The sequence below is a fragment of the Balaenoptera ricei genome, chromosome 5, assembly GCF_028023285.1.
Source record: "Balaenoptera ricei isolate mBalRic1 chromosome 5, mBalRic1.hap2, whole genome shotgun sequence".
NCBI classification, from domain to species: domain Eukaryota; kingdom Metazoa; phylum Chordata; class Mammalia; order Artiodactyla; family Balaenopteridae; genus Balaenoptera; species Balaenoptera ricei.
The window spans coordinates 116732041-116754884 of NC_082643.1; the positions used below are offsets into that span (position 1 = coordinate 116732041).

The window sequence follows — 22844 nt, forward strand, 5'->3', positions numbered from 1 at the left end:
ACCCTGGAAAAGCATACTCACTACTGATCATAGGTTTCTCAGCTGAATGTATCCTGGAAAGCTCCCAGAAAGTACCATTAAGAATTCTTGGCAGTAAAAATTGTTCTTGAAGCTGCTGCTTCTCTTACTGCCCGTTGCCCACTTTCCTGTACCGTCAGAAGGAATCATGTGTCCTATTAAGCTATACCTGCCAACTCCTCTAAAAATTTGTGTTGCAACATCCAAAACTGTCACTCCCATGTTCTTGAATTTCTGTAATTCTGAAAATCTGTTAAGTGTTGTTTTAGCTGTATTTCTACTAGGATCCAAAATACAGATTCTCAAAATTAGTTTAATGGTATTTTTATAGTAACATAAGGGAAAGTGCATGCAAACATGTATTGATTAGCTAAAAATTATATTCAGAAGCTGTATTAATGTGATTCTTAGATGTCATATTCAGAAAAAATTATATTAGAAACAAGTTAAACATAGATCATTAATGACAATAAAACCGGAGGCATACTAAGGGAATAATAAGTGATTTTGGCCTACTAACGGAGGACTATGTGATCTCCCTTGGCAATTTACCAATATATTATTAGAGTGTTCAGTATGTCATAGGATTATCAATAACTTTGCAATTCTATTACTTGTCCATGTCATTAGGGTTATTTTACTTTGAATTTACTATACTGTAAAACAACAGAGCTGAGAACTAAAATGGCAAATTCACTTCAGAGAATCTCTGTGCATCAGTTTCCTCATTTCCATTTTTATGCCTCAGTTTACTCAGTTGCTTCAATAACCTCAAAATGAGGTTAATATTAGCACCTTTCTCACTGAGTTATTATGAGGATTAAATGAGCTAATATATGCAAAGCGCTTAGAACAGTGTCCAGAACATAGAAACACAATAGAAAAAATTACAGAGTTCAAAGGGGTTACTAGAGTTTTGGCAGACAACACATTTTCCAACCTTTGGTTGTTGTCTGGTCTCACCTAACAATGACTAAGAATCTCTAAATAACTACCACTTGACAAATTTTGGTAGAGTAATCAAGAAGAGAATCACATGTATCTGAAAACACAACTCAAATACATCTCCCTTTTCCAGCTATATACCTTTATTAAGCTAAGTTTTCTTCACATACTTCAAACATAACAACAATGAAAATCCAATTATCCTCTATTAAGCTAGCCATTAAAGAAACAGTAAAATTAAAAATAATGCTAACCTTCTCACTACTTTTTTAAAAGAATATTATTATAGTCATAAAAAGATCTTATTTATGTTAACATGTAATTGGTTTGTCATTTTTAAATAAATATTTTAAGAAATTCTCAAGTTTTAATTTCTATTATGGTAAAAACCAATAGCATTAACTCATATAAGCAAAAGTTCTTTGGAGTCCTCAGTGATTTTTAAGAGTGCAAAAGGGCCCTGAGGCCAAAAAGGTTTGAGAACCACTGATGTCTTAATATTCTCTGAATTACTCTATGATTAAAATTTTCTGAATAGATATATCAATAATTACCAAGCCTAAATACCAAATACTTCTATGAAATAGTATTTTGTGGTAAAAAGAACATGAGATTAGGAGTAAAAATTCCAATACTGAATCCATTGTTAACTCGCCAGCAAAATGAAAAAATTATTTTTTAAAGTCAAAATAGTATGCCAATTCTGGCAAAATTCATGTCAGTGGTGAGAAATTTCTGTATTGCTTTCTTCAACTTCTGGAGTAGCCAGCTTTGGTTTTTACAAAGAGTAAAATAAATAAATAAAAGACTATTTTTCATATATGGGTTGTACTGAAGCTGAAAGGTATATTGTCCTAGGGAAAGGTGAGATTTAGCTGAGATCAAGGGCTCAGCTGTAGGAAGAGATGACCATGAGACTAGTAATTAACAGAAATCCTTGGGACACTATGGGATTTGCCACAAAGAGATGAAATCAATTTTAGGTAAATGAAATCTCAAAGGAAAGGGTAAAGTCGAGTATTAACAAACAGGCATTGCCTAAGGTAAGTCAATTCTCTATGTAACCATATATGCTTCTTCAGAATGGAACAATACTGCTTACCTCACAGCATTATTACAGACATTAAAATGAGTTAACGTAAGTAAAATGTCTATGTAAATTGTAAAGTGCTAAACAAATGGTTATTGTTGATATTTTTAAGGTAACAAGTAGAGCCCTGGATCTGTCATCAGAACACATGGCTTTCAGATCATGTTACATCATTTGGATCCATCACTAACCCTTCCTAAACCTAACTTTCCCCTCCTGTATGAGGGGCAGGGATATGTTTGATGCTTGTGGGTTTGGGGAAGGGGTAGTTAGTGAGGGCGAGAGCCAGAGAGATGGCAGAAACCCGTTGCTATGCAACATGACCCCACGTTTTCAGAAAAGTTAGTAATGCCTCAGAAAAGTATTGGGAATCTTGTGGCAAAAGGAGGGGGCAGAGGTTCGTAGTTCAGTGTGACTAGAGGAGGAAGCTGAAGGATGGGCAGATGCAGGAATGCAGCCCGGAAAGCCAAAGAAATGATGGGAATGGCCTTGGCCAGCCCTGACTACGGAAGAGGGCCGTGAATCGCGGTTAACGAAATCCCTGCTCCAAATGATATCTGACTTCCACTTAATATGGTCAGAATTGTAACACATGCCTTTCTCTTCAGGTTGCTGTGAAAGTTAAATAAGATAATATGTATAGAGGCCCTCTAATACAAGTTTAGTAATCATTATTAAGTAAGATAGGAGCAAAACAGAGTTCTGTAGATCCTGCTCATAGAGACAATCTGGGTGTTGAAATAGTTTTGTATCTAACAGGATTCATGCTCTGTAAAGTGGATATTGTGATGCTTTATTAAAGATTTCTAGTAGGAACTAGAAACATACTGTTCTATGGAAAGGAAGCACTTCCTTCTGTGTACTGAACACTTTGTTCCACACCCCTTTGAATTTTAAAAAAGAGAAAGTAACTTGTTATTCCCTTGTATAAAAGCCAACAGCTAGTTTCTGAGAGTTAGAAAAAAATGATACCACTATTTTACCAAAGATCATAATTATTCTCTAGCTCTCATAACAGGGCAGTTTCAGTATGAACAAAAAGGCTCCCATAGAATGTTCATGTTTACCTGAATGTCCAAATCTCATAAAACATTCTCTAGAAAAGTGTTCAGTAGCTATTAGGTACAGGTGAACAGACTTAAAGTACACATTCATAAAACAAGGCAGCAAGCATAAAAATTATCCAGGATCACTTCACAAAATCTCTGTACACTGTAGACTACTGACACATTTGCAGAAATGGGTTAGAATAACAATTGGTGATACACTTAAAGAACTATACTAGTCAACATCAGGAAAACCCTTCCACAAAACTGTAAAACTTCTTATATGAAATGAGTCTAGAATTAGGAAGTCTCCAGGGCCTTTCTGTTCTAGCAGTCTATGAATCAGTAACTTTTACTAGCAATTAGAAGCTGGAAGATGAACTGAATTCTCCTAAAATGAAAACCTTAGGAGAAAAATCATAAAGTATCTAGAGGCCTCTATGTCTCTTCAGAGGCACAGACTTAGCATCAAAGTCCACATCAAATGTAAGTCCATGTGGGACATGAGTTATGACGATGGCCTGTTTTGAATGCCTATTATGAGAAAGTCAATCTGTACTTAACGTACCTTAATCACCTTTCAGAATAAGAATGAAGTTAAACATTTTTTGAATAGTCTTGAGGTCCAGGATAACCACAAATGTCACATTCTCATTCCTGAACAATTTAATCTGGGCCACTGACAAGCTTAAGAAGGTATTCGATAAAAAGCATAGGCACCAATAATGACATCCTGGAGCATTAAATCTGGGGTTACTGCACGAAATGGGACGACTGGACTGTGTGGACATTGTATGGAGTTGAATTCGACTCATCAAACAAAGAGAAAGAGCAGAATATTGTTTAAAATTCTCTGAAATAGGGACTTCCCTGGCAGCCCAGTGGTTAACACTCCGTGCTCCCAATGCAGGGGGCACAGGTTTGATCCCTGGTCGGGGAACTAAGATCTCGCATGCTGCATGGCGCAGCCAAAAAAAAAATTCTCTGAGATAGATGTACAGATACACATTTTTAAATGACCATAACTGTGAAACCACTGGGAAACCTGAGTGTAGAAAGAAAAATTATAAGCTTTAAACTTTGAGTTATCTTTGGTTAAAATGAAAAGAAACTATAGAAAACCATGGTATTTGATGACAAGCCTTGAGAGAAAAGAATCTTGTTGACACAATTGCTTTGCAACTTCCATAAACGGTGCTGAGTATTACTCATGCCAGTAACAGAAGGAAGAGCACAAAGAACCAGGCTGTTAGGAGACTGGGGGTTGGGATGTGTGTGCAAAGGATTTAAGAAAGATTCTTTTAGTTTATAACACACTCTTTTTCTTATTATCTTGAATGACAGTTCCTGTGTTTAATGTTTTTTTTTGTTTGTTTTTTTAAAAAATTTATTTATTTATGTTTGGCTGTGTTGCTTCCCGGGTTTTCTCTAGTAGCGGAGAGCAGGGGCTGCTCTCTGTTGCGGCCACCGGCTTCTCATTGTGGTGGCTTCTCTTGTTGCGGAGCACAGGCTCTAGGCGTGTGGGTTTCAGTAGTTGTGACTCACGGGCTCTAGAGCGCAGGCTCAGTAGTTGTCGCGCCCGGGCTTAGTTGCTCTGTGGAATGTGGGATCTTCCCGGACCAAGGCTTGAACCTGTGTCCCCTGCATTGGCAGGCGGATTCTCAACCACTGTGCCACAAGGGAAGCCCTCCTGTGTTTAATGTTTATGGAGGGGGGCAAAGGTTCTCAGAGTTATTCACCTAAAACTACAAAATCTGTTTAATCTACCAGAAATGTAACTTTTAACCCAGAGGCTAGGTTAACCACAAAGCTTATTAAAAAGGCCTGCTCATCTAGGCTGTAAACAAAGCCACCAGCTAAGTGATTATTAACCCATCATTCTAGGAATAATCTCACCAGCCTTGTGTTAATTAAACTCACCACATGGCATAGCTTCTCTTCGTAGTCAGAAAGCTACAGTCACTTTGAGTTCAGCTTTCCATTTCGCGATTCACTAAAATAAAGGCTGCCTCCAGCCACTTTTAATCCAAATGCCACATAAAATTTCATCTTCACAATAGCCACAGGCAGATAGCCTGGTGGACAACCAGGAAGGAGGTACCTTGGTGAAAACTTCAGGTGGACAATGTGTCTAAATATCAATGAATTCTCAAAGAGTTCTAAGAAAAAACCAAATAACAACCACTATGCTGTACAACGTGAACAGGGCAGACGTTTTCTTCCCTGTGATCCATCTTCCTCATTCAAATATGAAAGAGAGCAATGTAAACATTATAGTTTGGGAAGGAAGTAACGTCTACTACAGGGAAGAACACTTAAAAATGCAGGAAATATCTCTGTGTCTACTTCTCTTCCCAAGGCAGCCCTTTGCTTAAGTAAAATCTCATGACTTAGTCAAAGATGCTATGTTAGGAGAGTACTGAGCTGAAATCTTTGATATGAAATTAAAAACCAGACCAAATCAAGTATTGTTATTCATTTTAAATAGTTCCAATTACTAAGAGTTTGTAATCAACAAAGAAATGTAATTTAACACTTATTTTTCATATTTGAAATATAAACAGGAGGATAATTAACAAATATTTTAATTATTCTTTTATTGTTCCATGTTTAATTATGGCATGTGTTACATAGTATCATCCCATCAGCTCTATCGTTATGCTTTTTTTTCAAATATATTAGATATGTTCTGTAGTTGTTTGATGGAAGTAATGGTAGATTCAACTCCCCTCAATCACTGTGATATTTTCACTATGGGAAAATGATAATATTAGAGCAGTCTTCATACTTTTACTCAGATACTCTAGAAAACAAGAAAGTAGTATTGATAATAGTTAGATAGCATCAAAGAATTTTAGAATACTCTGAAACAAGTAACATTAAATTAGAATGCTTTATCTGATGATTTATTAAACATGTTAGTTTTGTTTGATTTTATGAAAGCAATTCAATTTAGTACTGGTCAAATTCCTTTCCAGTGTACTCCATAGAACGGTGTAATTTGTTGAACTGCATACAAAAATGTTGCGTGAACTATGTGATGATTAATTTTTGTGTCAACTTGACTAGGCCATGCTACCCTGATATTTGGTCAAACATTTTAGATGTTTCTGTGAAAATATTTTTAGATGAGATTAACATTTAAATCAGCAGACTGAGTGAAGCAGATTATCCTCCATAGTGGGTGGCATATTCCAATCAGTTGAAGGCCTTAATAGAAAAAGACTGACATCCTCTGAAGAAAGGGGAATTCTCCCAGTATACTGCCTTCGGACTTGAACTGGAGGGTCTATAGCCTGCTGGCTTATCCTGCAGGTTTTTGGACTTGCCAACATCCACAATCATGTGAGCCCATTCCTTAAAACAAATCTCTGTCTCTGCAACTATTTATATTAAAAGTAATTAAGTTAAACTAAATTAAAATTCAGTTTCTCATTTATATTAGCCACATTTCAAGTTTTCAATAGTCACATGTGGCTAGTGGCCACTATATTGGATAGCACAGATATAGAAAATTTCTATCATTGAATAAAAGTTCCATTGGACCACATTTCTCCAGAGTAAGACTGTCTAGATTCAAATTTTACTTCCAGGGCTTATTACCAATGTGAACTTTGTGCATTTAGTTTCCTCATATGTAATATAATAGTAGTAGAATTTACCACCTAGGGTTGTTTTGAGAATTAATTATTATAACTTATGTAAAGTACTTGGTTTTTTGTAAGTATTCAATAATTGTTAGATTTTACTGTTAGTAATATTACCATAGTCCTCAATTCTAATAAAATGCACATTTTTCATAACTTAACAATTACAAAATTGTTTAGTATTATATAATTCACTTACATATTTAATATGATTTCATTTACTATTTTGGGTTCTCTACTATAATGTCATCTTATAATCAATAAAATATGAAATATATTCCCAGAGCAATATATATATTTGAAATTTGCATATCAAAGTGATATAAAATTCTAAAAGCACCATAAGAAGTAAATTAGGCAGGAACACTGAGATGAATAGCTTGGAAGAAAGATAATTTGTTTTTATTTTATGTCATAACTATAAAACTTCAAATTTATGTCCCTATCCTACATATTATGAAAGATTTCCAGCAAGTATTTACTTGTCTGTTTAAAGATGGAAGACCCAGAGCTCTTTAGGTTTCTTCAATTTTATAATTAACTTCCTCCTTCTCTCCCCTCCCCTTCCTCCCTTCCCTCCCACCCTTCCAACCCAAACAATGTGCTGCTAAACAAAGGTGAACAAGATGTAGTGGCTTATCTCAAGGAGTTTACAGCCAAATAATAAAGGATAAGGTAAAGATCTAGGTAATTTCAATTCAGCGTGTTAAGTGCTTATATAGGGGTGATGACAGTGTGATATGGAAACTCAAATGTTGGCATTTCAAGAAAGTTCAAAGAAATATTCCCTGGGGAAATATTTAAGCTGAGTTTCGAATATAGAATAGAAAGGTGAAGAGGGTAGGAAAAAAACCTTTCTAGCAGAGGCTAAATGATGTAAACAGGCACAATGGTGGAATTTTAAGTAGCTCAGCATGGCAGGCAAGAGCCAGGGTTGAGGATGTTGGGAAGGGTTTTGTGTGGTTAAAGGATAGCTAAAACTAGCTAACTGGAATGTCTGCTGATAGGACTTGGCCAATAGAACTCTGTAGTTTTCAAGATATTCTAGCTTTCAAGTTATAGCAAGAGAAAGTTCCTCTACTAAGGAATGCAGAACCATAAAGTTTCAAAATATTGGATGTGGGAGAGACAGGCAGAGAACCCAGGTGCTGTCCACAAAGGTCAGGGCTAGGCAATGAGGGCACTGCACAATGGGGAAATGGAGCCCAGCTATAAGGGAGGGAAGTCCTGAAATAAAAGGTCAGAATGGCTTCCATTCAATCGGAGAATGAATGCAGTGGTTATGCCAACACAATAACATTCTATACCATAGGAAAATTTGTATTTTAGGATAATAAATAATTTACTTGGTCTATGTACTTATGATGCCAGCTACTAAGTATATATTCCTAAGAAAAAGATCCGTTTTCAATGCAGTGGCTGAAAACTCAAATACCACACTCTGAATCATGAAAACTTAAAAGTTAAATATCACCCAGTTAAGTACCAACAATTAAATACTGCTTTTTAATATGATTTTTCAATATGGTCCACACATGTTTCTGAACCTACTAACTGTAGGCAGTAGAAGTATAAATAAATATGCATAAAAATAAAGACTGTCAATGGCTCAGCTTCCTTTGCTTTGGCCCAAATTCAATATATTTTGAGCAAGAGGAAAAATAATAAGAGTGAATTTTTCCTATTCATTAACAACTTTACTCTCCTCTTGGACCTAGCATGATCCATGATTAAATGAAAAGAGGGGGCAAAAGCAATTAATGAGATAACCAAAGCAAAGAAGGTAGAGAAGAAGGAGGCCAACTGAGCTATAAACGGAGTAGCCACTTTTTCCACCAACTCAGAAGAGAGGAAAGCCACCTTAAAGAAAGAATAGTTGTATTCTACACTATTCCATTCCTCATTTTATTTTGTCACTGAAATTTATTTAAAGTAAATGTATCCAATCAATTATTTTTCCTTGGTCATGATTAAAAATAATTTTTGGATTATTTTGGAATGGAAGAAGTTAAATATCTTTCTCCTTTGAGGAAGCTTTACAGGTAAGCAAGAACTCATGTCAAGGGGTTCAGAACACCTCCAAGAAAAAAGTAATAATTGTAAGAACAAATAAACAAATAAAAATTAGAACTGAATTGAAAAGCAGGAAACATCTCGATCCAGGAGAAATTAAAATACAGTTTAATTGCTGAATCAAAATACACTGAAATGTAAACATAGGGGCAATGAAATTATTAATCCCAATCAGGAAAGAATGATGAGAATTAATAACAAACCAACAAACAAACCAAGACGGGAACTGAACATCACAGCCTCAAAAGCAGCAATGAGGAGAATCCACTTGAAGGTCAGAAGAAAAAGAAAGGATGCAAGAAATGAGAGAAAAAGAAAATTGCTCAGAGACGTCAACAATTTGCTATTACTTAGATAGCTGGCAATTATCTAATTTTCATTTTTAAGCAGGGGATTTAAGAGTATAAATGTATTTTTAAATAATTAAAGCTGATGCATGGACCAGAAAATTGGTTCACTCAGCATGCTAAGTCCCTGTCATAACCATGATAAAGCTAAATATTATTAGTGAAGCTTAGACTCTGGGCAACTGAAGGGAAATATGGGGAAAAGGATGTTATTAATAAATCATATTATGTGAAAGTCCAGATTTTCCACAAGAAGTTAATGACCAAACATATATGAATTCCTGGAACCACAGTATCAGCCTAGATCTGGCAAAACCTATAAAAATCATTCCCTGAACAATTTCTTTCTTTTATAAGCTAAGAATTAGCTTGGGCTAAATTTCTACAGAATATCATCAATTTATAAACGGCCCAAAGCAGAATTTTCTAGCAAAAGTTAAGACTCTACTTGTACTCACATTCTACCTTTCCACTCATGAACATCAAAACTACAGTCTCATTTGTCAAACACGCTTGCTTTCCGATAGTATATTCTCAGCTCTGCAGACCATCGGCAAGACCCTCCCCCGTAACAGGGACAGGTTCCCACCACACTCTGGATCAGCCCCCGTCCCATTTGGTCTTTTATTCCTATTGAAGTCACACCCCAGGTGAAACCTGGGTTTCCTCAAATCAGTGTCTCCAGTTGCACAAAGGCTCTGTATATTCGTTCCTCCTTTTGCTCCCTCATCTCCAACTCCTCCCTAACACACTGTGTCCTCTGGAGCAGTTAGAAGAGAAGTTAATTTACTCTTCAATCTCTTCTTGAACGTGATCTTTATCTTCTTGTTGCCACTGAAAACTGGCTTTCTTCTGAAAACACTCCATCCCCCGTAGCTCTCTCAAGAGGTGGCTCTTCTTTCTTCCACACCTCTCATAACGCTGGCCCTGGAAGTGGGCTAAATACCCTACTTGCACTTCATAACTACTTCCAAACAATTCTCTTTCTCCTCCGTATAAACCCGAACTTTGAATCCCATGTTATCAGACTACAGAAGATACTGCATCGCATTTTTTCATACCACTCTTCTCCTTCAGTTTTTGAAGATTTTGGCTTTTAGTTTATTGTAGAACACTCTTCAACTCAACTTCAATATCCAGATGAATGATTCTCCAATGCCTTGAACTCGGTTCCTTGACATCCTCTCCTCCCATGATCTTGTCTCCCCAGCTACCAATTCCTGTGATCACATCCTAGAAGATCTTATCATTGCCATTTATGGAAACCCCACTCTAATCACAATTTTAAGCACCTCATTCTCTAATCACTGACTCTTTTTTCCCTGCTCATTCCTTCAAGTACCTAATTTTTAAAAAAAATCTGTGCCCACTGAGACTAGCAATCAATTTATTCTTTTCACTATCCTTATACCCATTGCCTAATTTAAATCCCATGTGCATTCTTTGGAATTACCTCCTTGTATATATATGCAACTCTCTTTCCTTCCCTCTAACTTTATCACATTCTTTTGGTAAAAGTTTAATTTTGCCTAAATCCAACTCTCTGCCTAAGTCATTCCATGAAAAAAAAAAAAAAACCTAAAATGATGTGTACTAGTCTCACTTTAAAGTCATGATCATGAATCGCAAGTGGGCCCTTAGTGCTGGCCATCAATCCTACTTTATTTTCCTTGTTCATTACCTGTCTCATTTTCCTAGACAAACTTTTCATACCATACTCCTCTCCTCAACTCTCTAACAGCTCCGCCGTCATCCTCACTCTCAGCGCATAAAGTTACTTTTTAATTCACAGAGGAAACAGAATGACTCAGATTCTAACTTCCACAAAGGACCCACCCCAATCTACCACTTCCTTGCCTCTGTGCTCATACACTGTGCCTTCCTTCTTAATTCATGGATAAGGCCAATCCTCCACCTTACACATTAGAGTTCATCCTCTGTTTTCTACTCAGGAACATCTTTCCAGATATTCTGCCACTCTAACTTCAGCATCAGCAAATTCTTCCTTTCTATTGAATCAATCCCATCAGCTTAATAATGCTGTTGCTGTTATTTACTCCATCTTATGAAATACCTTTTCTTGACCCGACTTCCCTTTCCAGGTACTGCCCCATTTTTTTTACTTCATTTTTACATCAAAACCCCTTGAAATATTTGTTGACACTTGTCTCCACTTAGCTTTCTCCCATTCTCTTTTGAACATATTTCTAATAGGTTTTTCTACCCACCACTCCACTAAAAGATCACCATTGACCTCCATGTTGTTAAATCCAATGGCCAATATTCAGTCTTCCTCCCACTTGGTCCATGAGTAGCTTCTGGCAAGTTGATCATTTGATTCTCCTTTACACACTTTCTTCGCTTGGCTTCCAGAACACTCTCTTGGTTTTCCTCCTACTTCGCTGGCTGCTTCTTTTTAAATAGTACCCTTTTGATTCCCTTCATCTAATAGACAACTTAACTCTGGAGTGCCCAGGTTCAACTCTGGATCCCATATAATCTCATGGCTCTCAATGTCTTTCACTTATACCTTCAGATATATAATCTCTCTTCCAAACCCCAGTTTCTTGTATTTAATTGCTTTCCTGAAAACTCCATTTTAATATCTAATATGTGCCTCATACTTACCGAATCAAACTTTTTATTTACCTCCCTCCTCAAAAGACATAACTGATTTAAAACAATAAACAATTTAAATAGAGCTGAAATGAACATTGTGGTGCATGACTCTTTTTTTGAATTATGGTTTTCTCAGGGTATATGCCCAGTAGTGGGATTGCTGGGTTGTATGGTAGTTCTATTTTTAGTTTTTTAAGGAACCTCCATACTGTTTTCCATAGTGGTTGTATCAATTTACATTCCCACCAACAGTGCAAGAGGGTTCCCTTTTCTCCACACTCTCTCCAGCATTTATTGTTTGTAGATTTTTTGATGATGGCCATTCTGACTGGTGTGAGGTGATACCTCATTGCAGTTTTGATTTGCATTTCTCTAATGATTAGTGATGTTGAGCATCCTTTCATATGTTTGTTGGCAATCTGTAAATCTTCTTTGGGGAAATGTCCATTTACAATAGCCAGGACATGGAAGCAACCTAAGTGTCCATCGACAGATGAATGGATAAAGAAGATGTGGCACATATATACAATGGAATATTACTCAGCCATAAAAAGAAATGAAATTGAGTTATTTGTAGTGAGGTGGATGGACCTAGATACTGTCATACAGAGTGAAGTAAGTCAGAAAGAGAAAAACAAATACCATATGCTAACACATATATATGGAATCTAAAAAAAAAAAAATGGTTCTTAAGAATCTAAAGGCAGGACAGGAATAAAGACGCAGATGTAGAGAATGGACTTGAGGACACAGAGGGGGGAAGGGTAAGCTGGGACAAAGTGAGAGAGTGGCATGGACATATATATACACTACCAAATGTAAAACAGATAGCTAGTGGGAAGCAGCCACATAGCACAGGGAGATCAGCTCGGTGCTTTGTGACCACCTAGAGGGGTGGGATAGGGAGGGTGGGAGGGAGATGCAAGAGGGAGGAGATAGGGGGATATATGTATATGTATAGCTGATTCACTCTGTTATAAAGCAGCAACTAATACACCATTGTAAAGCAATTATACTCCAATAAAGATGTTAAAAAACAAAAACAAAACAATTTAAAATTGTGTATTCTAAACCTTGGAGTTTATCTTTTACTAAACCGGAATATGAATTGATCCAAGAAAGTAAGAACAAACAAAACCAGTTTTCTGGTGCAAACTCAATTCAGGGATTCTCTATGTCCTTGTTTTGAGTGCATGCTCAACCCTTTCTCTGCTTTTCCATTTATCCTAAGTATATAACATGATTCTCAAACTTCCCCTAAAATAGCAATTAATAGTGTCTGGGTTTCATATTACTTTTCTTCTGAAAGTCGGTACCTCTGAAAACTTAAACTGTATTTTAAACATTCTTTCTAACCTTATGTAATTAATTAAGGATACCAACAGAGGGAATTAAATGTCAGATAAAACCAAATAATTAGGGAACGTGCTGCCCATTATATCCTCACCATAATTCACAATGTAAATAAATGCAAAATATGATGCTTTAACCTAGAAAACACATACTGATCATATAGGTAACAACTCTGACTTAGTCTGACCTTTTCCTCATTCATGTAATAAACAGGTACTGAGCAATTTCTGTGGGTAAGGCACAACTTTTGATGTCATGAATAATGCCAAGATATATAAGAAATAAAGAGCTAAGTAAGGAGGACAAGACATATATAGAAATAAATGCAAGACAAAAAATTCTTTGTGTGCTCTGAAGAGGAGGAAATTAATTCTGGCTGGATAGACAGAAAGAATGTCACATGGTTTACAATTTACTGGAGGGTAGAGTCTGAGTACTGGCTTTCTACTTCATACAAGAACACTGAAATAAAGGTTTTACTTTAAAGGTTATTGAATGAATGAGTGAATGAATAAATGAATGAATTTTGTGTACTTGAATCAGATTGACATTCAAAAGAAAGAGAATGTATCTGTTACCTTCTGAAAAAGAGGACATTTGCATGTAGAGGTAGATAACAGTGGGCAGATGTATTCCAAAGGGCAATCTGATTTGGTCAGCAAAAAAAAATTTGAAGAACATTCAAAAAACACATCTACAACTTTCATTAGGTAGCTGCTTTTCACACTTCACACTTCACACACAGGCACCTGAGTTCGTAATTTCTGGTGCACATAATAGCTACTTAAGAACTAAATATATTGAATGAATACATGCATAAGTGAAGGCTGAATGTTAAATAGTATTCTCTATCAACTCAACCTGTATATTTTCTATGTAGCATAATCTGAAGATATCTTACTCATTGGGTTATTTGTTCCCTATATACTGCACACTGGAACTAGAATATAAGTTCCATGCAGGTGAGGGCCTTTTCTGACTTCTTCATCATTGTATTTTTGGTGCACTGCAAAGTGTCAGATGCATAATATGACTGAAATAGTACAGCATGAGTGTTTTAGCATAGGGGTGTGGCAGAGTGAAGAAGGCAATAAAGTTAACTATTACAAATGAGGAAAGTTGCCTTGAAAAATGGACACATAGCTAAAAACTGATACTTTTTGAATATTCACAATTTGTGTGACATTGGGCAGGATGCTATATGGGATTTACACACTAAAAATCAAGCAAGGAATATAAAAAATTATAGCGTCTTTACCCTCTGTTCATAAAATGAAGGCAGTAATATGATCTTCCCCACTATAACCCATAAACACAGAAAAATATATTTTTCATTAGACATAGAGAATTGTTCAGAGAATGTTACTACATAAAGAGAAAATTTTAATAGCTAGAATTAAAAATAATGTGCTAATTAAAAAAATAATTTGGTTTCTACATTTTATACTATGCTGAAATAATCTAACCACAAAAAAAAAACTAGCACATATTCTTTTAGAATTAGAATCAGATTCACTGTAGGCTTTTTTTAACCTAAAAATAATTAGAAGGGCACTTTCATTAATCATAGAAGTGAAAATATTTTATTATGGCTCAAATACCAAACCATTTTTGTTTTGCAGCTCATAAAAGCAGAATAATAATGAAGCAAAATAAATTTTAAAAATACCTCTAAGAATGCAATAAGTATTTGGTTGTTTCAAATGAAATATTAATGTGTCTTTAATATCTTCTGTTCATATGTTCACATCCCCACTTTTAGTTATATCGCATCAAAGTCTGTGAACACAAGAACATTAAGGCATCTAAAGGGCACGGAAAACTTAGTGAGAATTAGGTCCTGCTGGGTTAAGCAACAGAGTAATACTGAATGCCTAGAAAGTAGGGGTAAAGAAAGAGAACTCAGAGAAGGAGGTGGAGTTACCAAAGATGGATTTTATCCACTTTAAAACTTGGCCTAGAATTGGCTCTAAGAAAAAGTTACATTAAAGAGTAAATTCAAAATGGATTACAAATTTAAAATAAGAGAAAAATTTTTTTCATGTTAAATCCAAATATTTTGACAGGCTGTATACATACTTCTTGAATTTAAGTATATATGTTTAAAGCAGACTATTTTTGGGGTAAGGTTCTTAGGGACCCCTTACACAACTGACTTCCTTTTTCTTTTCCAGTTTCTACAAGGCCGTCCTGAAGTAAACCTCCAGGTTTCAGAGAAAAAGGAGATAGCCTTCCAGCTAAGTAGCCTTTGAAGGTTTATTAATAGATAAACAGATCTTTCCATTTGGTTCTACATCTGAATTTCTTTGCTCTTCACAGAGCTGGGAACACTGTAGAGGATCATAAATATTTCTAGAAAGAATGAATGCCATCTTTCCAGATGTAAATGTGATGTACACAGCAACATGAGAACACCCTCTATATTCTGAAAATAAGATGCAGTAGTCAGAGTTTCTAAGGACTTTGAAAGTTGTAAAACAAAAAAACACTTTTCAGTTACGTAAATAAGCAAGCCAACGTGTAGTCCTTTGGCATCTTAGAGAATTTAAAATGACACAAGCGTCGCTTCTTCTGTGTTCATGTTTTGGTTCATCAAGTATTTATTTAGTTCCTACCATTTGGAAGAAAACCTAGGACTTTAAAAGATGGGAAGGCATGGCCTATCTGCCCTCAAATGACTTACAATGAAATAAAGTATCTGATATTGGTGTGTTCCCCAGAAGCTCCCAAATAATCACAATTCAAAACAGATGTGCTGTTAAAAGTTATAAATTGTCACTTAATTCAAGTTAAAAACATGAATTAAATACCTAATGTATAAGGCAGTACATGAAACTCTATGGTGGAAACAAAAATAATATACAATTTATACTTTATAATCTAGATGAAACAATAACTCACATACATGAATTAGTGTAAGCAAGACAAAATGTTAAATTAACATTGCCAAGTTAAAACTGCAATTCAAAAACAAGAACACTCAAAATATTTTCATTCATTATCGACTGTAGCACAGTTCTGAGATAGATATTATTATTATTATTACAGATTATAAATTAGAGGTTTAGAGAGGTAAGAAATGTATGAAAGGTCATGTTTCCAGAACATGGATTTGCAGGGATGATGGTGGGAGCAGGATAGAGAAAGTGTCAGGGACCTGACTTCCCTGAAATATGATTAAACTGTTGAGATGCTGAAGGAGGAAGACTGGATACCAGTTACCAAGAATCTTGTTAGGTAAATGTGGGATGAGTAGTGAGTAATAAAGGCAAAGAAAGATTAGATCCTGGGGAGACTTGAAGACCTAGTAAAATGATGGTAACAGCCTCTGAATTCATGCTTCCACCACTTCTTCTCACTTCCCATATTGTTCTACTCAGATTAATTTATTAAGCAGCTTCAGGATCAATATTTTACAAAATAAAGCCCAATGACATAATCCTGCTGTTAAAAAAAAAACAGTTACCTACAAAGTACACATAGTATAGACATTGCAGAATATAAGCCCACTTTGTCACTGTTAGAAATAAACCTCAAACAACTTCACTCCTGTGACTTTATTCAAAATGAATCACTGTTCTGGAACCACTTCCATATTTAAAGGCCCATTTCAAATACCACCTCTGCCATGGAGTTTTCCTCTCTACTTCAAACACAAAGTAGAATACAATCAACAATGACCAGGGAATGTTCTTAGATTTGGCAAGGAGTGGATATGAGTGATCTTTTTACAGTATTTTTATTTTTGTGAGTGATCTTTTTAGATCTTTAAGTTGGTATATACACAATGGGCAGTACTGCTAGAACTTCAGAGTTTTTTCTTAAAATGGAAAAGTCATAAAACTATGAAGAAAATATTTACTACATGTTTATTTAAATAGCACCCAAGATATATGTTCCATCATGGCCTAGAATAGCTAACTCTTTGGTACAGCTAATATATATATATGTGAAGAAAATATCTGGCCTAGTCAACATCACCAATTAACAAATAAGAGATTTCAAGTAGTGATAACTGTTATGGAAAAAACTCAAAAATGGTAGAAGAGAATGTTTCCTCGCCTACAGAAGTAATATGCTTGTGAGTTATTTATGACTTCATTCTAAAATACTATCTTATCTATAAGAGCCTGAATAGGGAATTACTTGTTGAGATTTATATTCATTCATAACTATAGATCAGCAAACCCAAATGGTTTATAATCACCAAGAAATTTGAACCAGGAAAAAGTTAAAAATTATTACTCTTTACTTTGGAATCTTCTTTACAACTAACATTGTAGATTTGAACATTCCCTGGAACCCTAAAGCTATACAAAATGTCATATTTTGTAATGTCTAGGCAGCTTTACTTATTTTAAAACCAACCACTTAAAACTTTCTATGCCCTGATAATAGTTGCAAGCATGCTGTATTCTAGGATTTTTTCCAAGCATACCATTAGTGTTACCCTTATAGCCTTGAATTTTATTGTGCTTCACTGATATATATCTTCCAGGAAACATAACAATTATATTACTGCAGGAGCACAAAGGGAAGAGTGCAGCCCTGTGCTGTTCCACATCCTCTTCCAGGCTTTTTGGATAATATTTGTCTTTGTTCTTAGAACTTTCTGTATCTCTTCATTTGGCTTTGCTCTTATAACTTTCTGTATTTCTTCATTGCAACAGATGTTCAACAAGTTTCTTAAAGTCCACCTTTAAGAAATGTGTGATCTCATCTATGACACCATTTTTTTTCTGGCTAGAAGTGAAGATACAGTGAATACCAGAGACCATCTCTTTCCTTTATGCTTGACTTTCATCAGAGGAGGGGAAAAAGGCATATGGACAAAAGATGAGGAAGCACACGCTAGAATCTGCCATTTCTCAACAAAGTTCATGATCTGCACACAGTGAACTAGGACTGGTATTCAATGACCCACTGTCATTCCACAGATACTCACTGATGGCCCCTTCAACGTCCAACTTAAAAATAGACAGGAATGATGTTAACAGTCGAGTGTTAGTGAGGTTTGACTCTAGGCCTGTCCCTGTGCTAAGGGCTTTACCACCTTCTTCCTATGTATTTCTCATAATGACCCCATGGGTTAGGTATGCTAGTGTCATGTTAAATATGAAGAAATGAAGGCATAAAGAGATGAAGCAGATGTTCTCATCACTAATAAAGCACTTTTGAAATGTATAGAGTTACCCTACTCTATACATATCATATTAGTTCCTTATGCCTCCCAACAAGCCTGCAAAGCAGATGAAGGTCATTGTTATTATGGCTCAAAGCCTCTCCTCCACTTGATATTTAAAGGCTCTTTGGAGGAAAAAAAGTATGGAGGGATTTTCTTTCCTAGGTTTTTCCTACTTTTAACCTGGGAATGTCTGGGAATCAGACGTTGTAAATGCCAAGACACTAGGGGTCCACAGAAATGCATGCTACACAGATGCAAACTACATGGTTTCTCAGGAAATAAAAAGAAGTTCTAATAAAATGTACTGAAAAGTGATTACACAGGAATAATAATATGGGGCTGTCTGAAAGGAGAAACCTGCTTCTGAAAGAACAGCTTCTCTATTTCCCTCCCTTTGAAGGGATTTCAGCTGTCCAGAGCTGTTCTGAAAGAAATCCATCACAGAGAGGAAAGAACATTTCTATTCTACATCCTCCCCATTCTTTTTATGCTCCCCCTAAACCTGCCTCCTCTTGCACCCTCATGGTTGCTTTGCTGCCAGCTGGTGAAGGGAAAGCTATTCCTAGTACAGCAGATGTAGGAAGCACCAGCCAGATGAGCCCTGGACCTGGCAGTCGGTTTGGTTTGGTAATAAGGAAACAGCTCAAGAGAAACATAGGAACGGGACACTGAATCATTCTGCTGAGAAACGTTATGCAACAGCTGTGAGATAAATCTTGAAATAAAGAGGGAAAAAAAAGGTAGGAAGGGAAGGAGGGAATAAAAGAAAGAGAAAGAGAGAGAGGTTGGTTTTGTTTCAAAAGGCCTACAAATTCTGGAGTTATATAAATTCTATTTGGTTCTGTAATATGAATATCAAAATGCTGCTCACCAGCTCCTTAGGCTTATGCGAAAGTGATTGTGTTCTCTTTATTTTTATAGTCACTGATTATAAAGGCTTGCGTATTAAGAGGCTATGCTTTTCTGATTATCCATAACTAGGCATAGGAATAAGAATTATTTTCTCTGGAGTCTGTTCTGGGATGGCATCCTATTCTTAAAGAAATCTGCGTACAATTGAAGCACTGGCATACTGGTTTGGCCAGGATACTATGTAATTCTGTTTATGGCACTCCCTTGTCCAACTCTGCACAAGTCTGGGGGGAGGAATCGAAGAATAAAAGAAAATAAATGAAGGTTTCCATGTTTGAAGAAACAAATGTAAAAAAGGGAAAGGAACCAGAATCACAGAAGATAAAGATATATGAGAAAGGCATTAAAAGCCCAAAGAGTAAAGCTGTAAAGAGCCATACTTGTTTCTTAGTCTCACTGCTTGTTGTAGAATGCTTCCAAGTTGTGGGAATTTCAGTTTCTCGCCAGACAGCTCATTTTATTTCTGAAGAGTTTGCTAATAGAAGGTTCTTATTTGGATTGATCTAGGCTCTCCTTGTCTGGAATCTTAATAAATGCAGACTCTCTTCTACATTATAGTTCTTCAAATATGTGAAGACAGTTACCATGTTTCTGAGTTGTCTCAGCTATTTCAGCCAATCCTCACGCTCTGCGGTTGTCAGAGCTCCTCGTGGCCCTCAGTCCAGTTTGCTGGTGTCCTTCTGAAAATCTGGCACTGTGAATTGAACATAATACTCCAGGTGTAGTCTGAACAGTGCAAAGTTCAAGCGGGACTATTACCTTCCTTGATGTGCAGTCTACACTTTGTGAGGATTCACATCAGTTTATTTGGAAGTTCACGTGGGTGGCATATGATGAGTTCACAGGCAGCTAAAACCCTAAGTTATTTTTTTTTTTCATACATAATTTTCTTAAGCCAAGTTTCCTGCATTTTGCAGAAGAACAGTTTAATTGGTGAATCTACACCATTTCCTGATTTTTTTTTTCTCATTCTTCCTGCCATTTAATGACCCAGAAGATACTTGATTTTGTCATCCAGTATGTTAGCTATTCCTCCTCTGTTAATTTTGGTAAATATGTCTTCACTTGAATCATGTGTTAAAGACTTTGAGGGGATAGCATTAACTGAGAGCAAAGTCTTATAAAATGTTACTGGAGACCTGCCCTCAGATTAACTTTGATTTATTACTCAGTTCATTTTGAATGGCTCATTCAACTTTTTACTTACCATTGTCTATTTTCTTTTTTTTTTTTTTACTTAAAAGGATTGACTTTTCTATAAACTTTGTTGAAACTGAGCTATTGTATACCTATAACTTCCCCTGATGTTGGCATGCCAAAAGAAAATTAAGTGATATTTTGGGGGCATGATTTCTTCTCCATGAATCTGAGGTAGAGTCTAATGATCACTGATTACTAACTTAATAATAATCAATTGCCTAGTCAAGTAGAATTTTTAATCAGGGCACCATAATCAATTAATCAGTCTTGTTCCTAAAATCCAGACTTTTCTCTTTTTGACATTGGGATACTACACATCTTCAATATTCTGATACATTTACTTTTCAGGAGTCTTCAATAGCTGCTTTTCAATTTTTTCACGCACGTATTAATGTTCAAAATATGGCAGGTAATTTAATCCACTGTGGATTTTCAATTCAGCTAACTGTTCTTAAAATCTCTTAAACCCCTGGATGAGGTAGTGCTAAAAGCAGTCACTAGAGGGCAATAGAGGGCTGAGAAATAGGTACCGGACTGAGGGACAGCTGGTAGGGCCAAGACACCTATAGGCTAGAGAAGACTAGCACTTGGTAGGAGAGGTATATCTTTTAGGCTTATCCAAAAATTCCAGTTTAGATACATGGTTCACATAAAAACTGGGACATGATCAAGATGGATCTGCCAGTCAGCACTCAGATGGAGAACACAGCAATGGCACATATTTTTAGAAGTTTGATATCAATGTCAGAAAATATCCTTGACAACAGGAGTCTTGGTGTCATGGTTGAAGTCTGTATTCAAAGCTAAGTTCAAAATAGCATAGACTCAGCAATAACAGCTACAATTTATTGAGTGTCTACCCATATATCTAGCAATAAACCAACAATATCTCTCATTCTTGGAACAGCCTTTGGAAAGTAATAGCATCCTCATTTCATAAAAAGGAACGTGGGGTTTAAGAAATTTAAGTGGAAGAACTAGAATCTGGATGGAGGTCTGTTGAGCTCCAAAGCATGTGTTCTCTATGCTGAAAGATTGTAGAGTATCCTGATTCAATAATTAGAACTCTGGGAAGAGAGCATGGCAAAAACTTATGACAATCTGCTTCAAAGACCTGCTCTTCTCTCTTAGAACTTGTGGAGAGTGGACACATCTTCTCATTTATCTTGGGCTTCTATTTGCTAGTAATCATAATCATATTTCATCAGTCTTTTACAGTTTGAAGTTCATTCTGCTTTTCAAGGACACTGTAAACAAAATACATTCTATTTTCTTTAAAGTCTTGAGGCATATGTATACTGTGTAGACATAATATATCATTTTTTTTTTTTAGTTCTATGGATTTAATACAAACTTAATGCAATATTCTCAGTAATAGTTTGAATTTCAAATAGGACCTGCACCTTATGGCCCCAAATATTGTCCACATAAATGCAGCACCAGATTGACCTAGTGAAAATGCATACTAATTAATTAAGGGAGGAAATATTTAAAGAGGTAAAAAAGTATTTTCAATTTTAGTATCTGTAAAAAAAAAAAAGGATCAGTGATAGCATAAGAAATGATTTTAAAACTGCTGAATGTTAAATAACTTAGATGGAAGTGAAGATTAAGTGCTCTGGGGAGAAAATAAGATTCAAAAAGTAGCAGAAGTGATGATAAGGTCACTGATGTCAAAGATGCGGGACATGTTTAAATAAAACTGTTTCAAGAAATGTGAGATTCAAAAAGGCAATGTTTTTAAATATATTGAAAGCATTCTAGAACAAGCTTTAGGACTAAGTAAATGAGTATGGTTCTTTATAACTTTACTGTTCTGGGTTTCTAATGGCTTTCTCAGAAAAGAAGTAATTAAAATAATATATTAAAACCAAAATCTATTTTAGACTTTCTGAAAGGATGTCCTCTGGCTTCCTAGAGTCACTGACATCTCATTAGATAGCTGAACATATCCTTTACGTATCTGAATATATGGAAATCTATTAACAGTGGTCTCCCTTTTCTTTGCCTCCCTCCTTCCCAGCAAATAAAAAATATTCCTTGCAATCAATACAGATTTTTCCTTGAAATTAATATATAAGGTTCCCACAGTAGCTTTCTCTGATCTTAAAAAAGTATAATCTGTAAGGAGTATGAAAGAGAACAAAATTTCAAGTTTATGTAAATAAACCCATAATTCATATTATTTGCTTGTTTTCATCGTTAATGAGGATATAGATTTCAAATACTTATAAAAGAAAATAAATAAAATGTTTATTTCAAATTCTGCCTCAAACAAAATACTTAGGAAGCACTATGTTTCAAAAAACTAAAATATCTTCATTCATTTAAAGTTCAACATAGATTATACTTTAAAAGCCCACATCTTTCTCTTTTATCTCCCACTGCACTAACTGTCCCGAGGACAAA

At 35.7% G+C, this 22844-nt stretch overlaps 1 protein-coding gene across 1 annotated transcript in view; it reads right to left on the minus strand.

Moving 5' to 3' along the window:
• ARSJ (arylsulfatase family member J) overlaps positions 1 to 22844 on the minus strand; it is a 67787-nt gene that overhangs the window by 18433 nt on the left and 26510 nt on the right. The gene's annotated exons all lie outside the window — the stretch shown is intronic.